The sequence below is a fragment of the Notolabrus celidotus genome, chromosome 21 (assembly GCF_009762535.1).
Source record: "Notolabrus celidotus isolate fNotCel1 chromosome 21, fNotCel1.pri, whole genome shotgun sequence".
Classification (NCBI taxonomy): Eukaryota; Metazoa; Chordata; class Actinopteri; order Labriformes; family Labridae; genus Notolabrus; species Notolabrus celidotus.
Window position 1 is genome coordinate 4,339,044 of NC_048292.1, and position 13,238 is coordinate 4,352,281.

At 41.6% G+C, this 13,238-nt stretch overlaps 1 long non-coding RNA gene across 1 annotated transcript in view; it reads left to right on the forward strand.

Moving 5' to 3' along the window:
• LOC117805283 overlaps positions 1–13,238 on the forward strand; it is a 32,210-nt gene that overhangs the window by 18,182 nt on the left and 790 nt on the right. The gene's annotated exons all lie outside the window — the stretch shown is intronic.

Genomic DNA, 13,238 nt, shown 5'->3' on the forward strand with positions numbered 1-13,238 from the left:
TTTTCCTTCCTTATTATTTATTTAATGTATTTTTCATTTAAAAGGACTGTGCATATTAATTAACACTTCTGTAAATATGCCAGAATTAGCCAAAAGGCTAGTTAACATCCCTAGTCTCTTTTCAGATGTTAAAAAGGCTCCCTAAAAAGAAAAAGAAAAGAAAAGTACAAATAGCACCATTTGATTAAATTGACTAAAAGCTACATAAGGACATGATATGACAGTCTTTGAGAAAGTGGCCATGGACATAATATACATGGAGCAAGACAATCAAGAAGCAGCAATAATGAAATGTTAAGGAAGACACATGTAAACACAACAGGACAACATTTAACAGTGCTGTACACATTTGCATCCGACAGTGACAATCAATCATTAAACTAGCTGCATACAATTCAAATGAAGCAACGTATAGACGGAGCAACAGATGCACACAACGAATAGACAACACAAGTAAGAGACAGCAAGTACAAAGAGAAAAAATGTAGCCCACTTTTGGTTGGTACTGACCCCTGCAGACCTGGAACACCCAACAAGAGCTGCAGTTCTTGAGTTATGACCCAGTTGTCCAACCGTCATAATTTAGTCCTTTTCAAAGTCGCTCACATCGTCACACTCGTCCTTTTTTACCTTAGTGGGTTCAACTTGGTGAAACACCAGTTATGAAAGATGCCTGCTTAATGATGCTGTTGTTGTCATCTCTTGCTTCTCTTGTACCTCCATGGTTGGGATTTGGGGGCCATTGGTGGCATAAAGTAGTACTTTTGAAGGTGGTGATGCTGTTTGGGCTGCAGTGGCCACTAAGGTCCATTTAGTGAGCTATGTAATGGCTGAAGCACTGAGATGAGGGCACATTGAGGGGGAGACAGTCCCTCTCTGAGCACTTATCCTTTTTAAAGTATCTTGTGATCCTTTCAAATCAGAGCCAAAGTGACACTATGAGTGATACGTGGTCATATTTTAAAGCACAAGGCCGCAGACTGGGACTGGGGTACGTCCTTGTTGTCTCAAACGAGGAGTCCCACACCCAGGCAAGGAAATTAAACGTGCAGACTGATGTCCCCTCTCAATAATATCACACCCGTCTGACCATTTCCTTGCATGCACCTGCACAACTATTACCCCCAGACAATGAAACTCCATCTGCAGGAACTTCCACATCAGTAACACCAGATTTTTTTTATTGTATCAAACAGGTGTTGATGACCTTCAGAGTGACGCAACGGGCACACACGGCACCAGGCGACATGTCAGCCTCGTGTGTTTGCGTCTGCATGTGTGTGTGTGTGGACACGTGTTACGGACGGTTGATCCTCGGTCACACACTTTGTTCTTTGTTCCAACAACCTCACACCTTCGGAATAAAATGCCCACAATGCACGCAGCATTCCACACACGGCAACGACGCCCACGTGTTAAAAAAACAAACACATGCTAATCTCAGGACGGACACACACAGACCATCCACAATGCTAAATTACCCTCCCCTGTGTTTGGACAGTAATGGTAGTCTGCAGGGTCTTGGGTGTGGAGAGCAACCTGTTGGGAATAATTCATGCCAGTGTCAAAAGTGGGAATCTCAGGATTCTCTTACATTTTGTGGGCCACACACGTTCAAGTGGACGCAGTGTTAAGCCCATTTGTCAACATTATAGGGATCAAATGTAAATCAAATTACATTTATTGCTTTCAGCCGAGTCAGACAATCATAAATATTCCAGAGAGGAGTCGAGTGGGCCGCCGTTACTTTGGGTTATTGTTCATGAAATGTGGAAAGTAGAAATTTAGTATTCCCAACAAATCTCTGAGATAAGAAGTTAGAGAAGTTTTATATCTTGAAAGTATGGATTAACAAGAGCAGAGTGTAAAGCAGAGACTTCTCCTCATACTCTGTGCACTGGTAGGAAGCTTCCATTATAATCATCAATATTCATAATAACATGACCCAGTGTATAATCCCTTTGAAGAGCAGTTTTATAAGACAGTCTTTAAAATAGTAAAGAAGACCCTCGGGGTGTGGAGAGGATCGAGGAAAAGAAACTGAAATATCTTGTAAAGCCAAAGTAAGATGGACCACACACTTCTGAATTTGAGGTGATTACAAGAAACCTGTTACAGACATTTCAGAGATGGATTATATGTCCATTTTAAATATATCTATTTTATTGGCATTTTTTGAAATTATAGCAGATTATATGTACATTTATGATAGAAAAACAGGTTGATAAACCGTTGATTTTCCAGTTTAAAGTTGTTTTAGAGAGGAGATATCAAAGTTAAAATCAGGAAAATATTTAATTAATGTCCCAAAAAAGCTGTTTTGAGCGGTGACTTCATTTATCATCCATAGCCATTATCTCTGGACAGCATGCTCAGATATTTCATATATTGGTTAATTAACACCCAGCTGTATTACATACTTGATTCTGATTGGTCAAAACCTGACAACCAGGGTGATTAATTTTGAGCAACAACAACCCCACGGACAATCTGATCTCACACATCATATCAAACCAATGCACAGAGAGGAGGTCTGGCATGTTTCACCTCTGCCTGTTGACACTGTGGCAAAAAGTTTGTGTTCTTCTGTTTCATAACATTTTAAAATTTAACCAGGGACAAAGACAGCAAATTAGTCACAGCTAGAAGTCTTATATACAGTGCATTGGTTGCACTTTAATTAGATGTAACATGTATTGTCAGATAAACTGCTAAATAAATAAAGTGGTAGGCTAAGCTAAACAACACGAATGGTATCCTTAATGTTATCTGTATTTTTTTTATTTGGAAACCATGAAACTGTAGGTTGGTGGTTTAAGGCTGAGCAGTCACAAGGAAACAAGATAATAATAAAAGTTTATTACCACTGCATTCATCAAAACAGACTTTACAAAGTGATTTACATAATAAAAAAACAACAATAATGAAGAAATCCATCATTCACGTGAGTAAAAATGTTCAGTTTAGTGTTAATTCAACCTGCAAGTGGACTGATAAGAAAACTGTTGCCCTGGATGAGCTACTGACCATGGAATTTGAGAGATAAGCTGCATTTCATTTTTAAATCAATGAAATCATCTTTGGATCAATAAGATAAGAGATAAATATGAGATATACTTAGAATTGTGGGGTGGGTTTGGGGTCGGGGCTGGGGCTGGGATCTTTTTCTTAATTTATTCCATTTTAAGTTGTTTTTCTTGTACAGCACTTTGTGTTACAATGTCATTGTATGAAAAGCGCTTTATAAATAAAGTCTGATTGATTGAGTCTGATTCATCGCTCAGATATCAAAATGGTGTGAGACGAGCAAACCCCACTAAATCTAAAACACACAGAGAGACTCACAGACGTCTTTCAAGTTTAAAGAAACACATAAAGTCTGTTTCAAACTCTGTTTACTCTGGATTATGAGCTTTTGGAAGACGGTTCATATTTACTAAATTTGTGAATCAACATGGGTTTTAAATAACAAAGACTGAGCCAGACATCACTGTGTTCTTTACCCACTGCAGCTTTATGGCTATCATGTTATTGCCTGCATCTCGCCAAAGCTTTGGTGCCCGTTACTATCTGTTGTTTTAATGATAGACTCCATATAACCAATTATACAGCGCAGCAGTGCCCCTCTCTTCTCTCGTCAACACTGACATTCATCAATATCCTATTAGTTTCTCTTGGAGCCGGGCACTTTATCCTCCTTCCCCTCGCAAAAAAAGTCCACCCTTGTTGTTATTCAAGAACCCAATTTTCATTGTAACTAAACACGCTTTGTTCTCGGCTCAGACTCTTCAGGAAAAACTAATATTGGGGGATCATTGTCGCAGAGGTTGCTGGGGCTACAGTCACACTTGCTGATGATTGGATTCATTCTGGTGTTATCACTGGCATCATCCCCCTGACTCCCAGAGGCAGAGTGATATTAATGATAGCGATGCTCCACCATATCGTTTACAAGCGGCGACATCAAAGCGACCCTGACTGACTCCTCTTTTTGATTTGGATTCAATTTTCACTCTTTTTCTGCAATAACACTCAAACACAGAGAGACGCCTTTTGATTCCCACTCTGCAAAATGAAGCAGTGATCAGAGAATGAACATGAATAAGAGCAGGAGTGAAACACAGACGGCCAGACGGAAGGGCAGCGGGGTCAACGTCTCACCTCACCGGCCAGACGTGAGGTCTGCTATCGTCTGCTGCCGGGTCAAGGCCAGCGCCCTCTCTCTAAGTCGCGGTCAGTGGCTCTGTCTGGAAGGCAGACGAGGAAACAACACCAAAACACACACACACACACACACTGAACTCGAGGGATAATCTAATCCATCACTCTCCTGAATGAGGACAGAATCAATCAGGAGGGACCTTCACTTCACTCCCAGCTAAATCACCATCGGCTGTCAGGTGACAAGCCTGTTCTCAGAGTCCACTTCAGGAGGGACCTGTTGAAGAACCCAGAAAAACCAGATCAGAACAGCTGCTGAAGTCTGCTCGCCCTCTGAGGTAGTTGGCGTCGAGAGCTATTATTCTTTGCACCCATTTGCAGGAACAACCCTTTAAGCCAGTCCATCAATACCAGTCCATTTGCAAGGCGGTATTGACATTGTCCAACCAGGGTGCTACACTCTTATCGTGCCTCATAGTGTAATTCTCTGAGGTCATGGAGAGTTAGCCAACAAACGCCGAGCTATAGCTCTCTCTCTCTCTCTCTCTCTCTCTCTCTCTCTCTCCCCTTCGCTAATTGATGTACTTCAGCCGGCCCGGCCTTTGAACTGAATCCCTGTGTCGTCCACCGGAGAGAACGCAGATGCCATCAGCGTTGCCTTCCCCTCCCCGCCTTTGAAACCAGAGCCCACCCCGTCTAACCCGCAGCTCAGGGCACGAGTGAGAGGAGCCGTCTGTTAGCTTAGCTCCAGAGACAGTTTACTCCCCGCTTTGTTTGACCACCGTTGAGTCTGAGTTCGAGGGAGCCAGGCCAAAAAGATTAGCTGTGTTTTCAGTGGGAGATGGTATCATGGCGGCGGGAGTGACTGTGTCGCTGCTCCTGACTGTCTCAGAGCTTTGTAGGCTAAAGGAGGGGAGCCATTGTTTGTGCAGGACTTAAGCCTCGACTGGCACTCTTCCACCTTTTTGCAGAGAGGGATTTTATGCCTGGATGTTCGTGCATTTAGACCAAGAGTTTTGTTACTCCATATCACCAAAATAACACAACATCAAGTGTCGTACGTTTTGTCAGGGGTAGAAAGTAACTGACAACATTCACTCAATTTACTGTTCCTGAGTAGTTTTTTAAAATCAGTACTTCAGTATTTTTCTTAGGAAATGTGCTTCTCTACATTTGTACACAGCATCTGTTACTGATGCGATGATTTCAGCATGCATGCTCAGGTGGAAATCGCAATAAGGAACACTCTTGTAAAGTTCAAGGTCATTAACTTATCTGCAAAAAGTTTATTTTACAAAACTGACACCTCTTTCCAAACACTGAGGTAGACAGTTCACCACAATCTGCTTTTCATCCGTTTCAAGCCGTCCTGAAAGCTGGACAACATACAGTGAACTCTTAGATTTAGGGGGACTTTCTGCAAACTGCAATACTGAAAAAAAGATGCAACAAAAATGTTCATGTTTTGGTCTGTTCTAAATGATCTTTTATTGATTTTTGGTTATTCTTGTTTCTGTTCAGTTTCTAATGCCTTTTGTTTCATGTGTTGATTTTTCCCTTGTGTCGTATGTTCTCCACTTTTTTGTATACCCTCATGTCCGTTTGTAGTCTAGTGCTGTAGTCCAGTTTTATTTTGTAGAATATTCTCCCAGTCTGTTAAGTTTAGTTTTACTTCCAGTATTTTGTTTGTCTACACCTGTGCCTTCTTGTTCTCACCTGTGTCTCCTTACTTGTTACCAAGTGTGTGTATAGTCTGTGTTTTCTCCCATCTGTGGCTGTTCACTATGATGTGTCTTGTCAAGTGTACTACAGTGTTCCTGGGATTCCTGTGGTGTTCCCAGTGTTCCCAGTGTTTTTCTTATATCGTGGAATCTGAGTTGAGTCAGTTTTTGTTTATTCTTTTTTTCTTCAATAAATCTTATTATTTTAATCTGCACTTGGATCCTCTTCCTTGTTTCCCCACCGTGATAAAAATACCCATTAACCTCAACATGGTAAGGTGGCATGCCAACAGAAATCCCATCACAGATTTACGCTCTCCTGTTAGCTCAGACAAAAATGCTTTTACATAATTTGAGGTTCTCAATATCTTGCTTAAAAGTAAGGACTTTAAGTATATTCTAAGTAACATACTTTTCCTTTTACTTGAGTGGATTCACAGACTGATAGTTCTACTTAACTTGAGTAGAATATTTTCATCTTTATATTTCCACGCCTGCATTTTGTGTGTGAAACTCAAAATTCTGCAAAAGAAACGGCTTTTCCTAAAGAGAGTGGAGTTCTGTAAAATAGAGGATCAGGTTAGAGGTCATTACAGGTCACACTTGATGTAAAGTAGCTCTGGAGTTTAGATGGAGTTTGGAGGAGGAAGAGAGTCCTGCTAAAGAAGATTACCTCTGCTTTTAGTGACTGCATGCACTGGTTTGACATCTGAGGTTAATTCTTGCGGGTAACGAAACTCGCTAATCATCGATGTAGCTACAGAGGAGGAATTGTTGCTCTCTGTAACCACCTGTTGTATCTTTGTTTTTGTAGTTCTCTGAATTGATGTGCACCTCTTGTTTCAGGTCCACTTTGATTGGAAAGCTATTACTGAGTTTTAACTTTTTATAACAGACTAAAGTCTTATCTAAACCTGTCACATATAAATAATGTTGTGTTAATTTGCAGTGCCTTTCATACCTCACAAAAGACAAGCTAATGTTTCTATAAGGCAGTTAAAATTTCAGCATGTAGTCTTATCTTTATCACAATGTCTTCCGTTTGTTGAGCTGACTCCTCGTGTTAGTCATGAGGAAGTTTTGTTCTGATATCCCTTCAGCTAACTACTCAGTTTTTTTGTTAGCCATGAGTACAAGCCACGCATTGTTTACTCTCTATAGTTAGCTAAAGCTTATAACACCTACATGTTGAATTTTGAATCCCACAAACCATCATGAGTATTTTTTATCCAGCTTGAATCAGGACAGATATCAAGGACATTTCAACAAGAGAGGCCACAGTGAACCTTTTCATCTCTGAAGACTAGTCTGTGGTTTCTCCAACTTTGAGACACCCAGCCTGTGTTTTGAAAAGTGAGAAGATTTTTGTCTCTTTGTTGGATCTGAGTGAATTATAAAAATATTAAAATAATGAGTAAACAAAGCTTAAGATGCAAATTTGTGAAGAGTATTAAAAACTGTATTTGAGGATTCGTGAACGCTTCTTTTTAAAGGCAGATGGTGATTTTTTTTTTTTTCATGTATGAACTAAACTAAACAGTAATAAGGCTGATGAAATAGTCTCTCTCTCTGCTCCGTCCTTGATGATTATCTGTTTTGGCATTTGTCATAAAAATCCCAACACAGCATCATTTATGAGATTTCATAACTTCATTGAGATATGAGCACTTCTTTCCACCGGCCCCTCTTTGAGTCAGAGAACTGGAGACCCTGCAGGCCAAAGTGTCGTGACCCCAGGTGAGGCATTGTCATCGGGCCCATGACCAGGGTACTTAACCCTTGATAGGCTAATTCATATCCCAGGTGTGGAGCCGGGTTATATACGGTGTGTCGGTCACGGTGATCAGAGTTTCCTCTAAAACAGCCCAATGAGTGTGCTGCAGCCTGTCCGGTGCAGGAGGTGCATTTAAGTTAGGGGGGTGTGTGGGCAGAGAGAGACGAGGTCCTACAGTTCATGTTCATTATCAGTTCTGTTTGTGACCTCCATGTCAGCACTGGTCCTAACTGGATCCCCTTTCTAACACTCGCTGCAGGGAGAAAATCCACATGTCCACGGCTTGTGAACTGTGAGACAACATGATACTGGGACATAAACTGTACAGAAACCTGAGATACACCAAAAGAGGGGGAATAAAGTTAGAAGATGTAGTTAAAAAAAAGTGATATTCAATTATTGTTGGAGTGGCTTTGGTGCTTGAACTCCACAGGGAGGTAGGGGCAGCAAAAGTGACCATTTTAACCCATTTAATTAACATTATTAACACTCAAATTCAGAGTTCACTGTGATAGTTTGTTCTTTAAGCGTCAAAGAACCAACACAACACTTCAATGACGTCCTCTCTCTTTAAAGAAGGATGTGATCAGTAGAGTCAGGCTTCTAAAAACCTGCAGCACAGTCTTATACATCATTATATCTCTCTCACTTCACCCCCGAGCGCCTGATCAATTATTCACCTTAGAGGAAAAAAAGAAAAAAAGAAGTGAGAATCTGTGAGCGCTGGGAGAGATACTGTCTGTCCCTGCTGGGATCATGTCCTACTTTACAGTTTGAAACATCGAGCTGCTGCAGAAGAGCAGAGAGACTTTTTAAACCTTCTCATGAATTTCGTGTAGCTGGAGGGAGGGAAGCATGAGAAACCGTCAGAGCTTATTTTACACCGCTGTGTGTGTGTTTTTATCTGGAGTTCACGGCCTTCAGATGTTGTACTTCATGCACACACCATCATTAGGATGTATGGTGTGTGATATACCGTCACATGAAGTATACATTGACCGTTTTAAATGTTTATGCCATGAGGATCCAGTTAACTAAGACTGGCATAGCGGCTGAAAAACAACAAGACTCTTATTGACACAGCTAGGCTAGCTGACTTCATGCTAAAACAAGCTAACAGCATATATTTAGCACTTATTATTTATTTAAGTTATATATTAAGTTATATTGTTGGGTCTTTTTTGCCTTTATTAACAGGACAGCTGAAAAGAGACAGGAAATGTAGGGAGTAGAGAGTGGGGGAAGACAGCTGGGAGTCGAACCTGCGACCTCTGCGACGAGGACTGTAGCCTCTATATGTGGGGTACTTAGCCCACTGGGCCACCAGCGCCCCTTAAGCACTTATTTTAACATTAGCCTAAATTTTTCTCTACATGTTATTAAATGTTTAACTAACAATGTGCTAGTTAGCATGTTTTAGATGCTTGTTGGCAGATTGTTGTCAATTGAGAAGCCAGCCTGCAGCCTGTTCTCATGGCAAAATCAGCTAACTCAGCTAGCTTTAGCCTAATATTTAGCTCTTGATTTTACCCAACTTTGCATTGCTTGTTGTTTTACTAAACAAAAAAAGTTTTATGAAGTATTTAAACGTTAACTTACAGGATTTCGTTAGCATTAGAAAGAAAAGCTAGTTGTTGCCTGTTGTTTTCTATCTCTGTGCCAGGCTAAGCTAGCTGTCCCTAGCTGTAGCTTCACATGTAGCACAGATATGAAAGTACTTTCAATTTAACTCTCGTTTTATCACCCAAGGATAAAGGTTGTTTACTCAGTAATATTTTAGTCGTCATATTAAAAAAACAATGTGCAATTTCTGCCTCTAGCAGTCGCTCAAGAATTCACCTTATTTCCTGTCATATAATCAATTACCTGTTAGTTACATTAGCTAACAGAATGTTGCTTGCTTTCTTCCTCACCCTGATGTATTATTTGGTGTTTCCTGGTGTTCTTGTGCTTTCCTGTAAGAAAGGCAACAAAATAAAAGGACCCTTATCGGGGCTCTCAAGCTTTGAACTCAGTTCAGAGTGAGATTTTGGCAGTGGATTGTATCCTCTCATTATAGTCATTATCTGGCTGTATTTTGTTCCTTTACCTTAACAATTTTGACTGCCCTCTCTCTGATTCTCCCTAGCTCTCTTTATTTTTGTGAAAAAGTAGTAATTTCATTCAGTAAATAGCCTACGAAATCAATTAATGAGATTACTGTACACATTTGATACAGGGCCCTTAACGTTGTTGTGTTATTTTACCCGGATACAATGATGCTATTTTTTGATTGGCTGTTGGGTAAGGAAACCAACTTGATTCCTACCTGTTCCACAGTTTAAAGAGAAGCAGTGCAACTTGGTGGGCATTGTCCTAGTAATTACTCTGCGTGAGAAATACAAAGTGTGGCGTGTGAGCGTGTAAACAGGTTGAAATACGTGTGTCTCATGCCCAATGCGTGAGACTTGAGAGCCCTGCCTGATCGTGGATGAAATAAAAGATATCTTTGAGTTTGAAAGTTGCTGGAAATGTTTGGAATCATTTATAATTTAAACATTATATAATCTAGAGTAAGCTGCACCAGTATAGAAGATGGAGTCTGTTTTGGGGGCTCCTAAAGGGGAAGAGTTCTGCAACATGCAGTCCTCTGTCTATCTCCTAAAGTAGATATTCATGACGTATAGACAGATCAACGAAGGGAAGACAAAGGCGATGTGTAGTGTAAGAGTCTGCAAGATGTATTGAAGTGTGTGTATATGTGGCGGTCCTGCTGTGTGTTCACAACCCATACTTCCTGCGCTTCTGCGATGCGTAATCACACACCAGGACACTGATACCACACTGCTTTGAGGTGTAAGTACATCGACGTACTGATGATCCACCTCCAGCATGCTTGGCGCAGGGAAGCAGCTGCTTGCCTCTTGGAGCGTCCTCCACTGGGGCAAATACTGTAACACATAAATGACCTCTCTCTGCGTTTCATACCGGTGTATTGGTCCCACTGGTGTTTAGGATGCAGCTAATTTTTTAGAAGACAAAGAAGATATTAAAAGTGCATCTTACACACTGAAGTTTGACTTACATTTCACCAAATACTTAAAGAAACATAATAAAACACATGTAGAAGGAGGGAGGATCATATCTGGCTCTTGATGTGGATGAATCGCTTTAAAAATGTCCTTTATATTCAGCAAAGCAGTACAATCTAATGAAGCAAACTTCCCTTTCATAGCATGAGTGTGTAAGCTCTTAGATACAGACCCACTCTGAGTTTTCATCAGTAGTTCTCAGTGTTTATATTCAGACTCCAGCCTGCAGAGATGTTGACTCCAGGCCTCCTTTGGATTCTGGACAGATTTACACTTCCCACAGTCCGTCCTGACTCCACCCCTTCGCCTGAGAGGCCAGATCCTCCAGTTTGAGTTTCTACTCAGGCAATCCCATGATTCTCCCTGACAGCTGAAGCGTCAACCCCTTGACACTGACGGGAATTTATGGTCCGGTTCAGGATGCACAGTAGCCCTGGGGAGAGAATGCACCACCGGTGAACAGCAGGGACACGACTCCAGCCATCCCGAAAAAAGTTCAGCCTTCAGTTTATTGAGACCGGCTATTGTCTGAAGAGAAGCTTCTTTTAATATCCAACCAAGCAGACATCTGAGGAGCAGATTATCAGTTTTAAAGCTACCATTATTTATAATTTATCACTTCACCACAGCTCCTTTCTTCTGCTTGAAAAGAGGAAATGTTTGCAACACAGGTTCTGTGATTTTTATGGATCCTACAGAATACAGAATGTCTTACCTGACACAAAACACATTCAGAAACCAACACCTCACCTTACTTTCATATGCACAAACACACACAAACTCTCTCTCTCTCTTCTATTGTACAATTCATTTCTGCTGCAGTGTCAGAAAGAGCTGCAAATAATGAAAGTTTCCCACACACGCCGGCCCCTGAGAATACCTCGCCTCTGGAAAAAACAGCAAATGAAAATATGATGCTTTTTTCAATATTTGTTGGCGTTGTTGTACACAATTCTTGAAAAGTGTGTGCAGTACTTCGACACCAAGACGACTGAGTCCACACACACTGCAGGTGTTGGACATTGCTACTTTTTTCTAGGCTGCATAAACATTACAACAGAAGTGACAGCGTGGACAAAGGAGAGACCAGACAGAGTGAAGCAGCAGAGGAACTTATAGCAAGTTGAAAATGTGTGAATGTGTTGGTACCATTTCCCTGTAATGCATGCAATGAAAGTACAGTATCTCACAAAAGTGAGTACACCCCTCACATTTCTTCTAAAGCTGAAGCACAAGAGAGCCTGCAAACGGTTTGCTAAAGACAAGCAGACTAAGAACATGGATTATTGGAACCATGACTTGTGGTCTGATGAGACCAAGATAAATGTATTTGGTTCAGATGGTGTCAAGCGTGTGTTGGGGAAACCAGGTGAGGACTATAAAGACAAGTGCATCTTGCCTACAGTCAAGCATGGTGGTGGGAGTGTCATGGTCTGGGGCTGCATGAGTGCTGCCGGCACTGGGGAGCTACAGTTCACTGAGGGATCCATGAATACCAACTTGTACTGTGACATACTGAAGCAGAGCATGATCCCCTCCCTTCAGAAACTGGGCCACAGGGCAGTATTCCAACATGATAACGACCCCAAACACATCCATAAGACGGCCCTTGCCTTGCTAAAGAAGCTGAGGATAAAGGTGATGGAGTGGCCGAGCATGTCTCCAGACCTAAACCCCATAGAGCATCTGTTGGGCATCCTCAGACGGAAGGTGGAGGAGCACAAGGTCTCCATTAAGGGAACCATGAATGCCAACATGTACTGGGACATACTGAAGCAGAGCATGATCCCCTCCCTTCAGAAACTGGGCCGCAGGGCAGTACTCCAACATGATAACGACCCCAAACACACCTCCATGACGGCCCCTGCCTTGCTAAAGAAGCTGAGGGTAAAGGTGATGGAGTGGCCAAGCATGTCTCCAGACCTAAACCCTATTGAGCATCTGTGGGGCATCCTCAGACGGAAGGTGGAGGAGTGCAAGGTCTCTAACATCCACCAGCCCCGTGATGTCATCATGGTGGAGTGGAAGAGGATTCCAGTGGCAACCTGTGAAGCTCTGGTGAACTCCATGCCCAAGAGGGTTAAGGCAGTGCTGGAGAATAATGGTGGCCACACAAAATATTGACACTTTGGGCCCAATGTGGACATTTTCACTTAGGGGTGTACTCACTTTTGTTGTGGTTTAGACATTAATGGCTGTGTGTTGAGTTACAGTAAATTTACACTGTTGTACAAGCTGTACACTGACTACTTTACATTGTATCAAAGTGTCATTTCTTCAGAGTTGTCCCATGAAAAGATATAATTAAATATGTGCAGAAATGTGAGGGGTGTACTCACTTTTTTGAGATACTGTCACCTGTTTACTGAGATACACTGACAGAAAGAAGAGTATATGAAAGATATGATTACTGTGGAGCTGAGGGAGGAGGTTACACTACTGTAGTCGAAAACTGCAGCTAATCACACGTACGCTGATAGCCAGGTTGTGAAACTCTGGCGCCAATATGTG